Source organism: Phyllostomus hastatus, unplaced genomic scaffold (assembly GCF_019186645.2).
Source record: "Phyllostomus hastatus isolate PE091 unplaced genomic scaffold, TTU_PhHast_1.1 phas_contig_159, whole genome shotgun sequence".
In the NCBI taxonomy this organism is placed as follows: domain Eukaryota; kingdom Metazoa; phylum Chordata; class Mammalia; order Chiroptera; family Phyllostomidae; genus Phyllostomus; species Phyllostomus hastatus.
This window is the reverse complement of record NW_025333640.1, coordinates 3,366,230-3,381,825: the sequence shown is the minus strand read 5'-3', so window position 1 is coordinate 3,381,825 and position 15,596 is coordinate 3,366,230.

The window sequence follows — 15,596 nt, the reverse complement described above, 5'->3', positions numbered from 1 at the left end:
GTTACGCCAGCCAGGGCGAGATTAATTTTTATGTAAAATAAATAATGCATGCAAAAGTTTAAAAAGCTACATGACGTGGAAAATCTAACTTAAGAAGACTTCCTGCCCACATATTCTGGTCCACTCAGCACTCTACCCCCGCCACCCTCACACAACCAGTTTCAGTGGTTTCTTGTACATCGTGTCAGTGTTTCTTTATATAAAATCAAGCAATTAAAATACAACGTTTTCCTTTGTTACGGGAAAGGTGCCATGATACACGCACGGCAGCACACTTTCCCCCTCTGCTCTGTTGGTAGTCCTGCGGGCCCCTTCCTGTCAGGACCTGGTGCCTTTGGTGCTCATGTTTGTGTCCCCACTTCTCTCTGAAGAGGTTCTTGGTCTGTGTCTGATATTTTGCGACTAAAGCCCATCAGTCAAAACCGACTTTCCACGTTACATGGTAAGCAAACATTCAAAAAAACATATTTATTTCTAACCTTAATTGATGCTTTCTAGCACTTGTGTTTGGTTTTGTTTAATTTGTGGGCAAAGACTTTACATTTTTATTGTGCTATCTATCAGATTCAGAATGCATATGAAGTATTATGGGAAGTTTTTTAAAACTAATAGTGGTGCAAACATTTGTGGACTCACGATCAAGATTTATAACTTGTCCTTGGGTGGTGGTTGGCATCTCCTGGCGAGCACTTCTGGAACTCGGCACATCTCACCCCACTGAGGATGGCTGTTTTACTTCTTTGCTTAAACGTCATGCCTCTGTCACCTATGATTTTTCACTAAGCAGTGTTCTGTTTAGTTTTGCCTCTTCAGAACTTTCACTGCATACATAGTAATGGAACTCCACTGAAAGGCTTTTCTGAGGAGTCTTTGCTTTTGTCTGTTTCATACATGCTGGTTCCTGAGGCTGTGGGCCGCCCCATTTATTCTTCCATTCCAGGGCCTATGGGGTTGGGGGTTCTCAAGCTGGTTTTTTGCTCTTGTGAAAAATGCCACTCCCGTGATTCTTTTTTTTTTTTAAAGATTTATTTATTTATTTAATTTTAGGGAGGGAAGGGAGGGAAGGGAGGGAGAGAGAGAGAGGGAGGGAGGGAGAGAGAGAGAAAGAAACATCAATGTGCGGTTGCTGGGGGTTATGGCCTGCAACCCAGGAATGTACCCTGGCTGGGAATCGAACCTGGGACACTTTGGTTCCCAGCCCGCGCTGAATCCACTGAGCTACGCCAGCCAGGGCTACTCCTGTGATTCTTGTTTCAGTGTGCAAGTGCACAGCAAAGTGACTCCCCCCGATATGTCCAGTACCAGCCTGGCACCATACAGAGTTATTACAGTTTTATTGACTATATTCCCTCTACTGTACTTTACTCGTAGAGTTACTATTTCACAACTACCAATTTGTGCTTCTTAATCCCTTCAACTTTTTCACCCGGTCCCCCAACCGCCCTCCCATCTGGCGGCCCTCAGTTTGTTCTCCTTGTCTATGAGTTTGTTTTGCTTGTTCATTGTTTTGTTTTTAGGTCCCACATGTGAATGAAATTGTATGGTATTTGTCTTTGTCCGACTTAATTCATTTAGCACAATACCTTCTAGATCCATCCATGTTGTTGCAAATGGTAAGGTTTCATTTTTTCTTATGGCCAAGTACCATTTCATTGTATAGATCTACCACGTCTTATTTATCCACTCCTCTGTTGATGGGCACTCAGGTTGCTTCCATATCTTGACTATTGTAAATACTGCTTCAGTGAACATAGGGGTATATATATTTTCTTGAAATGGCGTTTTAGATTTCTGTGAACATATACCCAAGTAGAATTGCTGGGTCATAAGGTGGTTCTATTTTTAATTTTTTGAGGAACCTCCATACCATTTTCCATAGTGGCGGCACTATTCTGCATTCCCACCGACAGTGCACTAGAGTTCCTTGTCAGCACTCGTTTGTTGATTTACTGATGACAGCCGTTTGAGGTGATCCATTGTGGTTTTAATCTCATTTCTGTGATGATTAGTGATGTTGAACATTTTCTCGTATGTCTTTCAGCCATCTGTACGTCCTCTCTGGAGAAATGTCTAGTCAGATCCTCTGCCCATTTTTTTTTTATCAGATTGTTTGGTTTTCTGGTGTTCAGTTGGTATGAGTTCTTTATACATTTTGGATATTAACCCCTTATTGGAGCGGTTGACTTTTTTAATATGTGTTCTTCCATGTTTTCTGATACATGTTTTATCCCTTTTTACTCTGCACACTCATTGTTCTTTTTGTATGCATTGCAAATATATTTCTCTGAAACTATGGTGTATCTGGTCAGTCTTTTAATTTTAACAGGGTTGAAACAGCAATCTATTATAGCTTACTCTTTTTTCTTAAATAAGAAATTCTCCCTATTTTTAAGTTGTAAAAACATATCCTTTTCACTTTAAAAAGGAGGTCTAGTTTTGTCTCTCACATTTATATCTACAATAAGTTGATTATCAATCATGGAGTATAGAGGAATACAGTGTATTTTTCCCAATTCCATGCAATTTTCCCCTGCCCTATGTACTAAATTGTACATTATTTCTGCTGCTGCTCTGATGCCCTGTCATTAATCAAATTTCCATTCTTTTTTTAAAGAGAAAACACAAGTTTTTATTTATTGATTTTGGAGAGACAGAGGGAGAGAGGAAGGGGGAGAGAGAAAGGAACATCAAGCTGCTGCCTCACTTACTACTTATTTCTGCACTCATTGGTTGCCCCTGCATGTGCCCTGACTGGGGATCATGCAGCCTCAGTGCATCAGGATGATGCTCCAAGCATCTGACCCGCCCTGCCAGGGCAGGATTCTTTTCTTTCCCTTTATTTGTTTATCCCTCTGCCCATACCATACTGCCCAGTGTACTGTAGTTTTTAATTCCTTGGTGCATGTTAGGCAAGCGCCACCTCATTCTTCAGAAAACTTTTTTTTTTTGTATTTGTTCTTCCTTTTAAACTTCAAGAGTTTTTTTGTTGTAAAGCCCTAGAATATCAGGTTTGGGGATTTAATGGAATTTATTATAAAGACTATAGGGTTTTTTAAAAAGACTTTATTTATTTTTAGACAGAGAGGAAAGGAGCGAGAAAGACAGGGAGAGAAACATCAATGTGTGGTTACCTCTCACGCACCCCCCACTGGAGACCTGGCCTACAACCCAGGCATGTTCCCTGACTGGGAATCAAACCAGTGACCCTTTGTTTCACAGGCTGGTGCTCAATCCACTGAGCCACACCAACCAGTGCTATAGGCATTTTTTTTTTTTTGAGGGAACTGATATCTTAGTGACAGGGAGTCCTTTCTAAGACCATGTATCATCTTTCTGTTTATTTCATTCTGCTTTAATATTATCCAACAAAGTTGAGTTTTTACCCATCAGAATCTATAGCCTTCATTAGAATTCTCCATTATGCATTAGTGTTTTTTAGAAAAGCTTTGTTGAGACAATTCATATATCATACACTCCACCAATTTCAAGTATGCAGTTCGGTGGTTTCAGTTTACGCACAGCTGGGCACAGCCACCGTCAGAGCCCATTTTAGAGCATTTTCACCAGTTTTAAGAAAAACCTCATACCCTTTAGCTCTCACCCTTTGTCCTCCCCTCCCCCCGGGCATAAATAACCACTGATTTACACTCTGTCTCTATAGATTTCCTTATTCTGGACTTTTCATATACGTGGAATGATATAATCTGTAGTTCTCTCTAAATTCAAATCTACTGTTGAGTTCCTCCAGTGACTTTTAAGCTTCAGTTGTTATGCTTTTCAACTTCAAACTTTTCATTCGGTTTTTCTTAAATGATTTCTGTCTCTTTGTTGGTGTTCTTTATGTGATGGGTCATGGTCATCCTGCCTTTACTTCTTTAATCCTGGTTTCTTTTAGTTCTTTGAACACATTTATGTTGGTTATTTTGAAGCCTTTTTCTGTTAAATCTGACATCTTTTTCACTCACAAACATTTCTGTTGCTTGCTTAACTTTCTGGTGTGACGTTCACAATTTACTTTTTCTTCATGCCTTGTAAGTTCTTGCTAGGAACTGGACATTATAGATAATATATTGTAGCAACTTTGGGTTCTGGCCCCTCTTCTCTGGGGCTCGTTATTTTTGTTTGTATTTGGTTGGCGACTGGCTGGATCATTTTCATCAATCCTGTTCCATTCCCCTCTGCGTCTCCTGCAGTTCGAAGCCTCTGGTGGTCCTCCTCAGGGAGGTGCAGCTTTGTGTACACCCACAGGCACCCTGGGACGGCAGCAGTGCTGCCAGGGCTGTATTCCTTTCTTTCCCCGACCCTCTGAAGCTGTTAAGCTCCATTAATTACAGGCTGATAGCTCTATTGTTTTGATCATGCCATGGTGCCTACAGTGCTCTGTAACCTAATGCAGTCGAATTTGGACTCCTTTGAAAGAGTAGTTCCGCAGGTCAACTTTTGCTATTCGTTCAGACCCTAGGAGGGCTCTTGCCAGCTGTCTCTTTCCCTGCTTTTCCCTTGTAAACTTGGGAAAGTTTACAAGGGAAAAGCAGGGAAAAGTTCCCTTTCCCTTGAGGTGGAGGACATTTCTGCTAGTATCTTGAATGCCCTCCCAATTGCCTTCTGCCACAACAACCTCCATTGTTTTGTGGAGCACCCTGAGGTTTAAACTTCCCGTTCTTTTGGGAAGAGACTTGGAACTATCTGCTTTACAGCCAGCTCATTCCCCAGCTCAGTCAAAATGTATGAGCCCGGGCACCAGAGCAGGATGGGGACAACGGCACACTTCTGAGTGACACTCCTGCTCCTGCTTTAAGAGCGGAGTGCACAGTGGAGGAAGGGCAGTAGCCTGAGGTCTTCTCAGCTTGCCTCTCCTGGGTGTGGAACCTCTAATGTGTGAGGCAGAATGAGAACAACCAGCCCCCAGTAGTCTCAGCAGCCCTGTACCCACCGAAGAGCCTTCATTCCACAAATGGGGGCTGGCGGGAAGGAAGGTGCCTCCACCTCTCAACCACATTTGCTCCAACTTAACCTCAGTAACAGGTACCTGGCAGCCCGTGTTCTTGGTGTGGTCTGAAATGGAAATCCAGGGAGGCGGTTGTCCTGGTGCAAATGTCACGGACTCTCACTTTCCTCACTGAATTTTCACAGGATTCTACAATAGCCGTTTCTTCATTAATGTCCTTAAGATTATTTCCAGAGTCCTGGCTGGCGTGGCTCAGCTGGTCGGAGCATAGTCCCACAAACTAGGTCACAGGTCAGTTCCTCGCTGGGGCTCCTGCCTAGGTCGCTGATTCTGCCCTCACTCACTTGGGCACGTGCAAGAGGCAGCCATTCAGTTTTTCTCACATCAGTGCTTCTCTCCCTCCCGTAAATGTTTTTAAAAAATTATTAACAGAGACTTTAAATGATGGCTGTTTTTAGAGTAATTTTTACCGGTTTCACTGGGGAGTGGGTCCGCAGAGCTCCTTGTACTGTCATGTAGCTGTGGTACCTTTTTAACATTCATTTTCCAACTTTAGGTTGCTATTTAATAGAAAGATAGTAAGTTTTATTTTTATATTGTGTTTTTATTCTGGCATCTTGCCAAAATATCTTAGTTTATGGTTTTTTTTGTTCTGTTGGGGGCCCTACACATACATTTGTTAGTGCTAGTGAGGCAGGAGACAGCATAGGAAGCACTCTGAGACTGTGGTCCTGTCACTGGCCAGCATTTAGCACCCTGGTTGCCAGGAAACGCCTTTTACCAATTAGGTAGAATAAATAGTAAACCGAGGCAGGGAGGAGGAAGGAGACAAGTCTCACATGCTAACTCAGCAGTCCTGAGTCTGGTCTGATAATATTGCCAGGTGTTCCAACATCACAAGAAACACTATATTAGCAAGAAAGAAGAAAAGTCCTTGAAATTCTATGTAACATTTCCACTACCTGGGAAAGAAAGCCTTGAAACTGTACTTTCATCCCAAGGCCTGAATGTGGGAGAGGGTCCCCGGTGCCCAAAGAAAACCCCATAAAACAACTTTGGTTAATTGCCTGCCTCTGGTCACTATCTGTCTTACAAGGGAGTCCCTGATACTTACAGAAAGAGTCCATAAATAACTTTGGAAAGTGCCCCAATTTTAATGGACTGTGTCCTATCACGTATTTGTTTTACAACAAGATGAACAAATGGGGTCTGGAGCAAGATGAGGATTCGGGCTGACAGACCCCCCCCGCCCCGCACACACCTGAGTTTGGGTTGTCACATTCCCCCAGGAAAGTAGGCACCACATTTACCCGCTAATCAGTATGTAACTTTTTTCCCTCCTATCCCACCAACTATATAAGTCCTCAGAGCCCTGGCTGGCATAGCTCAGTGGATTGAGCGTGGGCTGCGAACCAAAGTGTCGCAGGTTCAATTCCCAGTCAGGGCACATGCCTGGGTTGCAGGCCATAACCCCCAGCAACCGCACATTGATCTTTCTCTCTCTCTCTCTCTCTATCTCCCTCCCTTCCCTCTCTAAAAATAAAATGAATAAAAATCTTAAAAAAAAAATAAGTCCTCAGAACAAAGGACTCGCTCTCTTTTAGGGGGCTCGGGGTGCTCTTGGCTCTCTGGCCATTGGGCCTCTGGCCACCCAGCCTCAGGCTGCCCAGGGGCTTGCCACCCTGGTCTCCAGCCTCTCTTGCTTACGTCACCCTGCTTTGTCCTGCAACTTTGCCTTTTACCCCCTACTCTACCTGGTCTTGTTCTCTTCCATGGGAACAGGCCACTACTAAACTGATTACATACTACTAGATATGCTGATATGTAATTCTTTACACACATCAGCAAGAAGAACCAGGTCTCTCCCGTCAACACTATGAATAACGATAACATTTTATTCTGTTGTAATTCTTGTACATTTGTTTATTTTCAGGTGACACTGGATCGGATCTCTAGCGTAATGTTGACTAGGAGCGAGACGATGGGAATCTAGTTTCCCCCCCTTTTTTTGGTAGAAAACAATGAACTTCACATCATTTATATGTTCCTTGTTGAACAGTCTTTTTACAATATGCTCCTTATCAGGTTATGCAGATCACCATCTGTTTCTACATGCTATGAGTTTTTTTCACATATTTCTGTTGAATGTTATAAAATGATTTTCTATAACTCTTAAGATGACTTCAGGTATATTATATTGACTATGGGGTTTATAGTGAAGTATAACATACATGTAGGAAAGTACATAAGACAAATGTACAGCCCTTATATACAAGTAATAAAATAATGAGCACCTGTTAGAACAATGCTTGACCTCAGACACCTCAGTGGAAATGATTCCCAGGGTTAGGCCCCCTCGCTCTCCATTCATAACCAATATCCTGAATTATGGGGTGGTAGTGTCTGCTTTTCTTTATAATTTTATCACCTGTGTGTGCATGCTTAAATAAATATATTCTAATATTGCATGCTTTCTACTACATATGAGTAGAATCACAGCATGTATGCTATTTTATGTCAGGTTTCTTTAGTTCAAAGTTATTTCATGGTCTTCCATGGAATAATAATAGTTTATGCACTCTTAGTACTCTCTTTTATTCACTGGCTGGTATATACTATTACTGTTTATTAATTGCTAGTGGCTATTTGGGTGTTTTCAAATTTTCCCCATTAGGACCAGTGCTCCTGAAAAGACTGCTGTACATGAGCCATGTGGATGTCTTCCTCTCATCCGCACGTTATGGTACCCTGTGGCGAACGCCTCATTCTCTCTCCACGAACCTAACCACATGTGGCCCTCTCCGTCTCAGCTGATGGAAACTCCATTATTCCAGTTGTTGTGTGTGTGAAATAATCAGACATCCTGAACTCCCGTCATTCTGTCTTGCCTCAACTTCAGTCCATCAGTAATCTGTAGCTCTTCAATGCTTTCCCTGAGCACACCACCGTGACCACGCAGCCTGACCCACCTTCTCTCGCCTGGTTATGGCATTACCCTCCTAACAGGTGTCCTGGCCTCTACATCTGCCCTCTGCAGTCTTAGTCTCACGACAGCTGGTGGAGCATTGGAACTATGAGATGAGATCACTCCTCTGTGCAAAGGCCTGCAGTAGTGCTGTGTTTCTCACTGAGTCAAGGCAAACTTGTTCCCCAGAAGATGATGTGTCCCACTGCCCATCACTCTCCCCCGTCCGTGAATATTACTCCTCATCTCACTTTGCTCCAGTCATACTAGCCTCTGGCTACATGTCTTAGCACATTCAGATGCTATAAAAACACCGCAGAGTAGCTTATAAACAATAGAAATTTATTTCTCCCAGTTCTGGAGGTTGGAAAGTCCAAGATCAGAGCGCCAGTGTGGCCGTTTTTCTGGTTAGAGTCCTCTTCCTGTTTCATAGCCAGCCCCTTCTCACTGTGTCCTCACATGTGGATAGAGTGAGGGGCCTCTCTAGGGCCCCTTCTGTCAAACTTACAACCTGTTCCTCAAGGTCAGGGAGACCCGGAGTAATTACTCTTCTGTGGCTCCGGTGGAAAGAGCTGTTCCAGCGTCTTACAACTACAGAGAGTGTGTGTATATGTGTGTACTTATTCATGCACGTATTCAAAAGTGGTGCACAGCAATATCAGGTTTTGTAAATGTGGAAAATACAGGAAAGTGTAAGTTCTCACATCTTCTTTCTTCCCTTTCTCAATACCTCTTCTGTCTCAAATGAAGGGGACATAAAGAAAGAGTGGTGACTGATTCTGTGACAGATAATACACATATAAGTTAAAATTAACATTTCTTTAGAAAAATGTTTTCACACAGCCAGTTGGACCTGTCTAGTTCTGATGGCCCAGAGTAAAGTAGGACATAGGGTTGGCTGGTCTGCATCGTGGGTTGGATTTCCCCAGACCCTTGGGCTTCTCATGGTTAGTGAAGGGGAAAGTAAGAAAAACTTAGTCCTTCAGTGTTCTTTACTTATTAGAACCTCATCCTGGTCTGAACTTGTGGTTCATGTAGTACTAAGTGACATGGTAGGCAATTAAGGAAAGAGAGAAATAGCTTTGTCACAAAGACTTGATAATCATAAAATGGAAATATTTGTTTTGTTTGTATATTATTTCTCTCATTTCTCCAAAGTGTTCTGGACTATTCTAGACTCTGATAAAGAGGAACCAGAATGGGAGGATCCTGGTAAAAATGTAAAGAGAAGTTCAATGTCTTAGTGGTGCTTTTAAAATGATGATACAGGAATTAAGTGTGGACATAGGTCAGATGTTGGGAGACCATAAGATCTTGTTGGACCTTCCTATGAATTCAGTCCACTTGCCCTGTGTTGTCAGTGTTACCTGTCTTCCTACATATGTATGGTTTGTCTTAGGACACAGTGGTCTTTGAGGGTGTGCTGGGGGGCTTCATCCAGGAGGAGTGGGTGGTGCTGCATCCGGCACAGAGGAAGCTCTGCAGAGAGGTGATGCTGGAGACCTTCAGGAGCCTGGTTGCAGTAGGTCAGGATCTCGTCCTTCTTTCCCTTAGCTACCTAGAGAATAAATGTATCTTACTCATTAAGCCTATTTCATGATTTGTCATTAGAGGGAAGTACAATGGTAAATAAGACAGACATGGACCTAGAATCTAATCATTTCTCTGCGACAATAAGAATCTATAAATTATCCCGTGTTTTCCTTTCTGTCTTGTTTAAAAGACTTGGGTTCCTTTAGCATCATCAGCGTGGGCGTACGTCCCTGGATCACTTGGTGGGCCCAGAGCATTTGCTGTTTGAAACCTGGGGCCAGTTTTTATGTGTGTATTAAATTGCCTACCATTTTGACCTCTCCTGCCTGTTAATAATGAAATCCTGAAATGCCTAAACTTCTGACTGTATTTCTTTGTTCTAAGGTGTCTTCCTTATAAGACTTGTTCACTTTTTTGTTTCAGCTAATGAGACTCAATGTAAAACCAATGTGTCCATTTCTCAGCAGGATGTTTTTGGCAAATATTTTTCCAATGAACAGAAAATAAAGAGATTCACTAAAAATGATTCTTGAGCCTTCTTTTTAAGAGAATATTGGGACAACCAGTGCACTGAAAATAATCGCAACAACCAGAGGAGACATTGGAGATAAGTTGTACTTAGGAGAAAAAGCAATATCCCAGTATAGAATCTTAATTTTTTTTTGAAAAAATTTTATGAATTTTTCAAAAAGCTATAAAACTACCTCAGATTTGTTTATTCAGATTGTTTTCTATTTTTTCTTTTTTAAGTAAAGGTTTTATTTATTTATTTTTAGAGAGGGGGAATGGAGGGAAAAGAAACATCTGTGTGAGAGAGGAACATCAATGAGTTGCCTCTTGCACATGACCCAACCAGGGACTGAACCTGCAATATAGGCATACAAGGTCTATCTGGAAAAATTCCAGCCATTGTTAATATAATTAGGACATCGATGTAATCTGGTAGTCAAGAGAGTGGACTGGGATGCACATGCATGAACAATGACAACTTCACTGTACTAGTCAGTGAGGGCAGTAGATGCTGTTGAGTGAGCATGTGTACTGTGTATCCATTGCATTCAAAATGACTGAGTAGAGCAATGCATCTGCATCAAATTTTGCATTAAACTTGTACCTTCCTCCGCAGAAACTATTCAGATGATTCAGAAGGGCACAGCTATGGGCAGCTGGTGATTGGCTGCTTCATCACCACAAAGTGCCTGCTCATGCATTATGTCTCATGCAGAATTGTGGGGAGAAACATCAAATCACCCAGATGACTCAGCCCCCCTACAGCCCAGATTTGGCTCCCTGTGACATCTGGCTTTTTCCCAAACTAAAATCACCTTAGAAAGGGAAGAGATTTCCAACCACCAATGAGATCAGGAAAATACAACGGGGCAGCTGATGGTGATTGGAAGAACTGTGTGAGGTCCCCAGGTGCCTACTTTGAAGGTGACTGGGGCATCATTGTCCTGTGTACAGTGCTTTTTGTATCTTGTATCTTCTTCAATAAATGTCTCTATTATTCATATTACATGGCTAGATACCTTCTGGACAGACCCCATATGCCCTAACCAGGAATCAAACCATGACCTTTTGGTCCAGGGATGACTTTCCACCCAACCGAGCCACGCAGGCCAGGGCAACTTTTTATTATTTCCAGTGTCTGATCATGACATGAGACCTATATTGTTGAATGTTTTTTTTCTGGTCCACTGTTACAGGTACTAGAATTTTCTGGCTTGATATGTAGTATCCCCTTCAGTTTTTGTGATTGATACATGTATCTTTCACATTGTTTGTTGGTAGTGAACACTACATCTGTGTTTCTCACAGAAATCAGTAATTGCTGTAAGATCTTGGCAGAAAAAAAAAACAGTGTTGTCTGATCATGTTCATAGTTTTTCCTTGCTCATTGTGCTTTATCTTGGTTGGAAATTGAACAGGATGCATCAGGGTACAAAGAGATCTTGTGGAATGACAATAGAAGGTCGTTCCAGATTGTTTTATAGCACTAACGTATTTTGCATAAGATGGGAAACTATATCCCTGAATCCTTCTGTTTTGCTTGAGTTAAGTTCATGAGTAAAGAAATATGCATGAGGTTTGGAAGGCAGAAGTGAAGAAGCCATGACTTGAAGGAGGATACAGAGGATACCATCAGGATACAGAGACACATAAGAAAAAGTGGGCTTGAGATACATCATAGTGTTCTGACTTCTGGCTCTGCCTGTCTGGAAGAGTCGTAACCATGCACACTTTTGATGTTAGTTCCCTCTTAGGCTACAGATTCCACAGGCTTTCTCATGAGCTCCTTCATCACAAACACTTCTTGGTTTTCAGGTTCCCACAGATCCTTGCATTTTCCTGTAGCTCCCTGATGCCCATCAGGCCTCTTTGTCAGGCTGTTATTCTTAGTGACCTCTCATCCTGTCAACCTCTACATCTTCCACCTGCTAATTATGTGATTTCCATAGTAGGGGCATCTTGTTCCTCTATTGGTAGGTCTGTTTCTTGCCTCTACCTCAATGCATTTAAAGCTGAGCAAAATGCAGGAAACTTAGTTCCCAGGTTGGATTGTTGAGAGGTTGCACTGACCCTGCATTTCTTTATTCTGGACATTTCCATGATTGAAATAAGCTTTGTGAATACATTTGACAGTTTGTGGAAGTTTTCTCTTACAACTGACAGCTATCTAAATGATAAACCCAGTATATTTCTTTTTTTTAATCTTTTATTTATTATTATTACTATTATTATTATTATTTTTTTTTTTTTTTTTAGAGAGAGGGAAGGGAGGGAGAAAGAGAGAGACACATCAATGTGCGGTTGCTGGGGGCTGTGGCCTGCAATGCAGGCATGTGCCTTGACTGGGAATCGAACCTGCAATGCTTTGGTTTGCAGCCTGCGCTCAATCCACTGAGCTACGCCAGCCAGGACTAAACCCAGTATATTTCATTACTTCAATTTTTACATGTGATTATTAGTGTTTAATTCTTTCATTTTTTTTAATGTGATTCAAACAATCTCCATTTTTGGTCAAAAGTCATTTTCTACATTCTTTTTTTTTCTTTAAACATTTATTTTTTTTTTTACAGAGAAAGAGGAGGGGAGAGAAAGAAACACTGATTTGTTGTCCCACTTATTTACACATTCACTGGTTGCTTCTTGTGTGTGACCTAACCAGAGACTGAACCTAAAACCTTGGCGTGTGGGGATGACACTCTAACCAACTGAGCTACCTGGCCAGGGACTTACTTTGTTTCTTAAAAAACAATTATTACTTAGGCTTTTATATCAGCCATATACATGCAAGTATTATGTTTTGTTTCATTAACCAAGAGGATGTGTTAAAATATATCATTCTCAAGGATTAACGTATTCATATAATTATATCAATATTCTGTATATGTTCTGGTGTAATAGTACAAAATACATACACCTTTTGGCATTTTTCTTTTTGATGTGTTTTTCTATAATGTCTATGTAGCTACCACTTTGTTTCTTTAAAGTGACTTATTCATCCTAACAGTGAAGACCTAAATATTGTTTATACCAACGGTCACCAGGCAAAGAACAACGGCAGTCGTGCTCCTGCAGCTCAGCAGTGTGGCAGGGGAGCCACACGTGTACCTTCCCCAGTCATCTCGGGACAGCCAGGACAAACGGAGTGTAGGTGAGGTGAGCACATTAGTTGTGGTGGGAATGAGTTAGGAGAGAGAACTTCAGATTATAGGTATAAATGCCTTGAGTAAACTCTCCTAATTTCTGGAAGTGCTGCTTCTAAATGTTTCCAAAGAGCTCTTAGATGTTTAATAAAAAATAAGCCCTGGCTGGTGTGACTCAGTGGATTGGGTGCTGGCCTGTGAACCAAAGGGTCGCTGGTTCAATTCCCAGTGAGGGCACATGCCTGGGTCACAGGCCAGGTCCCTGGTTAGGGGAGCATAAGAGGCAACCACACAGTGATGTTTCTCGCTCTCTCTTCCTCCCTTCCCCTCTAAAATAAATAAATAAAATTTAAAAATAAAAATAAAATGGAACCATCTTCTTACATCTTGCTGCTAGTAATTTTGCTGAATATCCCCACAGGATGATTCTTCCTATATTGTATGGTAGTTGATTAATAAAACCGTTGCCCACTAATAATGTATTATTTCCACTGGGTGAAGAATGGACTGAGGTTTTCTCTTCATTCAGCCCACTTATGTTTCTCTGATCTCTCTCAGGTGGCAAAGCTGTTCCTGTTTCTGTGTCAAATGCCATCCAGTGATACATCTCTGGCCCTGTGCATACTGGAAGTAAGGTAATTAGTCCCCGAAGGACTTTACAGAGGAAATAGTCACTAATGATACAGGTATAGCCTTTCTAGATTGGAAGCTTGTCCCTAAGCAATTCCAACCACTGTCGGAATGGTCTAGCATCAACTCACTAATGCAGGGGTGTCAAACTCTTTCACTGGGGGCCTCGTGGTTGCCTTCAAAGGGCCGTGTAATTTTAGGACTGTGTAAATGTAACTACTTAACTACAAGGAGGCAAGGAGGTCTGCGCTGCCGCCAGGCAGAAACAAGGTGCTGGGCCAGATAAAACAAGGTGGAGGGCTGGATTCAGCCCCGGAGGCCTTGTGTTTGCCGCCTGTGCACTAATGAGTAAGACCATATTTACAGGGACACCAACACACTAATGCGTGGTGGTATAGCTTCTGAACGTTCACAGCATGGAAGGTGTGCATCACAACTACACGGTGGGATTCCATCATGAACAGAAGAGTCCATCCTTGACCTTTTCGCGGGATTCCTGCTTTTTCATGTCAGAACCATTAAATCCCTAATTTTAAACAATTTCTACACATGCTTAACTTTTGTATGTACTTAGAGGATGTTTGCTTCTGAAGTTAAGGTTGTTTTGTCGGCAGTGCTCTTTGGAATCGTTTCGGAGGGCTGAGGGTTTGGAGACTATGAATGTACACATGCCCTCTGTCTCTTTAGGGTATGGCCAGTCCTGTGTGGGCGCAAGCGTGGGCACAAGAAGGCTCAGGAAAACAGGTTTGTACACGGAGACCTAGACAGACAGGTGTACTGTATGCAAAGTAGGAGTGACACTGGGGAAGTGTCAAGGGAATGGGTGTGCACAAGCAGGTTGGGAGCAGAATGCAAGGCCCCATGGGCAAGTGCCTGCAGCACTCAGATTGGTGTGGAGATGAATAATTTGTTTGGAGCCTAAAGTACAAAGCACATGAGGGGTGCTCAGAATTTAGCATCAGACAGTGAGTGTGGATTCTGAGAAAGGCTCAAAATGATCCATGTCGGATCCGTTTTATTTTGAGGAATTACCTATATTTATAGTCATCAGTTAACTCATCCAAGGAGATGATAAAATGTGTATGTTATGGAGATGGTGAGGAGGCATGTTTATGTACAGGGTGTGGCAAAAATAGCTTTACAGTCGTGAGTACTTGACCATTAATCCTTTTATAGTTATTTATTGTATTATTTTTCATAGGAACAACTGTAAATGTATTTTTGCCCAACATTCTATCTTACTTATCTTATACTAAGCAGTGCTTAATACACAGTAAGAAATAGTGTTTACATGGAAACGAGAATCAGACAGCTGGCAGCTAGCCTGACACTGCTGGGCTGTGACTTTTTTCACGATGAGCAGAAACAGTTGCACCCAACCAGCACAGATGCGATTCCCTGAGAGTGACGAGTCGAGACAAAGGAAGAGCACCTTATGATCATGTCTTTAAAATGGTTAAATATGGCACAGAATCCATATCACAAAGATGTGGAGCAAAGATCCACCAGTTCTTGGAAATGTGAGTGGTGTCTCTTTTCCAATTACTTTTAGTAAAGTGCAATTTACTCTGCCTTTAGATAAGAAGTTAAGATATCCAATCATAATTTTTTTTTACATTCTGACAGCATCTAATCCAGAGTAAAAGGACACTCCCTTTAACATTCACTCAAGTCAGCTAACACAAGTCTAAATGCTGGACATAGATCAAAATATGTCCACAAGCCATGTCATAGCATGTCCTCACTAACACGCCCTGCATTCCTGCACTAGGGGTATCATCTCCAACACTCAAAGCCAATACACCTCACAGTTTCTTAGATCACAAGTGATCCTAGGGGTCTGGCTGGAGAACATTAATAAAATGTGATT